We start from the raw sequence: 4222 nt of genomic DNA, 5'->3' as shown, positions 1-4222 counted from the left end.
GGGGGGATGGGGAGCTAGCTCAGGTTTGGGGAACAGGTCGGGGGGATGGGGAGCTAGCTCAGGTGTTGGGAGAACAGGTCGGGGGGATGGGGAGCTAGCTCAGGTGTTGGGAGAACAGGTCGGGGATCCCAGGCCCAGCTTAGGTGTTTGGGTGCTTCTCGTGGATGCCTGGAGGCCACAGCATGGTCTTCAGGAGGAGTGATGTGGTCCAATGAGAAAGTCACGTGTCCAGCAGGTGGGGGTGACAGAAGTCCTAGGAAGCTGCTCGTGCAGACTAGCTGAGAAAGTGCCACCCGTGAGGACAGCTTCTTTTGCACCTTGTGCCCACACGTCCCAGCCACAGGGTATGCATGTTAATGCTGGGTGAGTGACACCCTGGCAGCTCTTTCTAAGATGGGGCTTTCCTTGAGGTGGTCTCCCCAGACCGACCCTGGGTGACCCCACAGGCCCTTGAGCCCCCCTGGCCCAGTGTCCAGGAACAGACATCTGCCAGTTCTGGTTTGGTGAGCAGTGGGGTGTGCACAGACACAGGTCGCCCAGGGGACAGGCTGGTCAGAGAGGGGGCATCAGACCCTGGCTTCTCCAGGGCTCAGTGTTGGCCTGGCTCTTGGGAGCGGCTTCTGCTTCTTTGTGCATTTGCGTGGGAACGGTCAGCCCTTCCCTGAGGAGGCTGCCCATGGAGTTCCTGCCCTGACCTGCGGCTCCTCCCCACGCTGCAGAAGCCTGTGGGAGCAGGTCCGTGTACGACGGGCCGGAACAGGAGGAGTACTCGACATTCATCATCGACGACCCCCAGGAGACCTACAAGACACTGAAGCAGGTCATCGCTGGGGTTGGGGCCCTCGAGCAGGAGCACGCCCAGTACAAAAGGGACAAGTTCAAGAAGACCAAGTACGGGAGCCAGTGAGTATGGCATCTGGATCGTAGGGGAACTCTTGGCAAAGGTAACGGGGAAGGGACTGCAAGGAACTTCCTGGCCTGAGCGTTACCCTGAAGCCACCTGCATGCACCCATGAGGACTGGGGCAGCCTCCCCGTCTCCCTCAGAGCAGCCTTCCTGTACTCTCCAGTCTTCTGGACAGTGTCCCAGGGGCAGCACATCCCGAACCTCCTGTCTCCAAACCCTCCCGCCTCCAGATCCATTGCTTCCAAAATTAGGCTTTAATGGGCCAGAAGTTGCCTTTCTCTAGGCCACAGATAACACTTGTATAGGGCAACTTTTGGCTAAGTCTTTTTTTTTCTTTGCTTGTCTATATTTTTCACCATTTTTTATTACGAGGAACATATATCACATTTGTAGATAGAAAAAAAGTACTAACGTGCAGATTCTCCCCCATTTCCCCTTTGCAGGGAGCACCCCATTGGAGACAAGAGCTTCCAAAGCTACATCAGGCAGCAGTCTGAGACCTCCACCCATTCCATTTGAAGCAGGATGTCCTGTCCCAGGACGGTGCCCTGAGCTGCAGCAGGAAAGCCGTGGTCTTCGGGAAGGAGGGAACAGAGAAAGGACAATAGGGCAGGGCATCTGCATTTCTGCAGCTCACCTGTGACTGGCGCCAGGCTCACGGGACCTCTGAGGCTATCCCCGGGCTGTGTCTGTGGTTGCTGGTGCACTGTGTCCACACTGGTGGCCGGTGACCTGAGCTGGCCTCTCTGGAAGGAGGGGCCAGGGACGCCGTGCTTTCTGCAGAGCTTGGGCTTCTGAGTCCCGTGCACTTTTGCTGGGCTCTGGTGCCCGCTCCGTGGAGCCCTGCAGCTCCCTCCTTTCACACACTCTGCTTCAGCAAGACCAGGACGCCGAGCGCATCGTCTCCTGTGAGCCTGCCTGCCGGCGGCCGCGCCCACAGGCCTTCTGGGTCCAGCCCTGACGTTGGTAGTATTCCCGGCTGAAGGTCAGTTTTGTGGCTTCGTTGTGTATCACTGCACGAAGATCCCAGTGTGAGGATGCTCTTGATGATTTGCAGGTACGGGGTCCTTCTGCACAGAGTACCTGCGGGGAGGAGGTTCCAGTCTGCTCTCGCAGACATGGGTGTCCCAGTCCTGTGGGCTGCAGACGCTGGCAGAGCCGGCGACGGGCCAAGCTGTGTGTCCAGCCCATCCCCCTTCAAGCAAAAGTTGTTGCTGTTTTGCTGTCAGTGGAACTTAAAAGTAGAATCCACATTAGCCGCCCCTTCTGGAAGTTTGAGGAAGGTTTTTAAAATAGAAATGTGCATTATTTTCAAGCTGTTTTTCTTAACGTTTTTAAAGGGCCGTTTCTAATGAGCTCCTTGATATAAAGTACCTCGGAACATCTAGGCCTGTACTCGTCAAAGGGGAGGGTGCACAGCAAAGCAACGAAGGGAATGAGCTGCTTCTCTTGGAAGCCAGTGGAAGGCCCTCCAGAGCTCACCAAGGGACGCGAAGCCCTGAGCTGTGCAGACCCTGCAGCCCCCAGGAGCAGGGCTTTGCTGGGTCTCTGTGAAGCCCCTAGAAGCTGCCAGGCAGTGGTGGGTGCTTTTCTGTTGGGGTGGGGGTCCTGACATGGGGCAGTCAGCCTCCGAGCTTTGGAGAGCACTGTTCAAACATGCAGACCTTTTGCCCATCCCTGCTTTTATTTGCAAATACCGTCCTTCGGACTCTGAACCTTGGCAGATAGTAACATCACTTGTCACCAAGACGGTGGAGGGAAACGTTGCAAAAAATAAACTTTGGGACACACAACTATTAGGCTGCACCAAACTGCAATTTTTAACATGGATTTGTAACTTAATGTTTCTAAGATACTAATGATTTGCAATGTATTTTACTGGCCAATTAAAACAGATGTTTTATTCTTTCTGAGGACTGGTTTGATAATGGTGCATGTGGGAGATGGGTGCGTGGCGGAGCGGGGCATGTGGGAGGCTGGATGACATGCTTGAGGGGCAGGAGAGGTTCAGCTGTGGGCCTTTGGAGCAAGCTGGAAACCATAGTGCTCTGTGGGATGGAAAGATGTGGGGTCGGGCACTCTGAGTGCGTCCGAGCGTGTTCTGTTGGGAACCTCCAGTGAGGATGGAGATGGGCATTGGCCCAGGGAGGGGAAGAAGGGCCCCAGCACGTGCTACTGTCTCCAAGATACAGTGGGCCTCGAGCTCCAGGACCAGTCACAGGCATCCGAGGGGGAGCAGCAAGAAAGGCTATGGGGAGGCAGAAGTGCTGAGGGCCCTGTCCCACCTGGACGGGTGGAGGGAAGGGGCTGCATGCATGGTGGGTGGCCTGGAGGAGACCTGCCGCCAGGGCAAGGACACATCGTTTCCCTATTCCTTTTTTCCATGTGGTTTTCACTCTGTTGCTGTTTTAATTCCAGCCTGATTCAGCTGTTAGGAAAGAATCAGGTGGTCTGGCTCTGGGGACACCAGGTTGGACTCGGGGTGGGGGGGGTCAGCCCCTCCCTGGGGGCATGGACTCAGGGAGAAAGGTGCTATTGCTGCTTCCATCTGGCCTCTCCCGGCAGCGGGATAGCACTAGGGCTGGGTGGGGGCTGAGGGGTGCAGAGGGGGAGTCCCTGCCCACGAGGGCCCCAGGTCAGAGGCCACAGCATCAGTCAGCCAGGACGTGAGTGTCCACAGCAGGGCTCCGGGCGGCTCCAAGGGGTCTGGCTGACTCAGACACTTGTGGGACCCAGGGAAGTTCTGCCCCCGTGGGAGGACAGAAAGGAGAAAACCTCGAGGAACGTGGAACCAGACGCCCCTCTCCCAGGACCCCTCTGACAGGTCACAGTGGCTCTCGGGGCCTCAGTCTGTGTCCACCTGCTCTTCTCCAGACAGCCTAAGCGTCCTACCATCCTGGCCTTAGTCCTTTGGCCTCTCCCAGACCAGCAGCTGTGCACACAGGTACCTGGGCACCACGTCAGCAGCTGCACCAGCCCCTTGGCTGGGTGACCAGAGCCTTCCGGCGCGCGGAGATGCTGTGAAGTGTTTTGGGGGGATAGACGTGCATGTGGAATTAGGGAGTCTCTTCTGCTTTGTTCTGAGTATTTATGATCTGCCAGTTGCTCAGGGAAAACCCCTACTATGATCTGTCTCCCATGGCCTTGGTTGTTTGGAGATTAAAAACATATTCTGCGGGGATGCAGAGAAAGGGGAACCCTCCTACACTGTTGGTGGGAATGCAAGCTGGTGCAGCCACTCTGGAAAACAGTATGGAGGTTCCTCAAAAAGTTGAAAATAGAGCTACCCTATGATCCAGCAATTGCACTACTGGGT

The 4222-nt window shown here is 56.3% G+C and overlaps 1 non-coding gene across 1 annotated transcript; it reads left to right on the top strand.

Annotated features, from left to right (window-relative positions):
• Window positions 1-16: 16 nt before the first annotated feature.
• LOC102733684 (uncharacterized) lies at window positions 17-2814 on the top strand. The gene is made up of 2 exons (XR_014141886.1): window positions 17-903; window positions 1350-2814. It is a non-coding gene; the product is annotated as an uncharacterized LOC102733684 (transcript).
• The last annotated feature ends 1408 nt before the right edge of the window (window positions 2815-4222 follow it).

Source organism: Leptonychotes weddellii, unplaced genomic scaffold (assembly GCF_054177405.1).
Source record: "Leptonychotes weddellii isolate Sample4059 unplaced genomic scaffold, ASM5417740v2 HiC_scaffold_17301, whole genome shotgun sequence".
In the NCBI taxonomy this organism is placed as follows: Eukaryota; Metazoa; Chordata; class Mammalia; order Carnivora; family Phocidae; genus Leptonychotes; species Leptonychotes weddellii.
The sequence above is the reverse complement of the archived record's forward strand: the minus strand, read 5'-3'. Positions and strand labels throughout refer to the sequence as shown.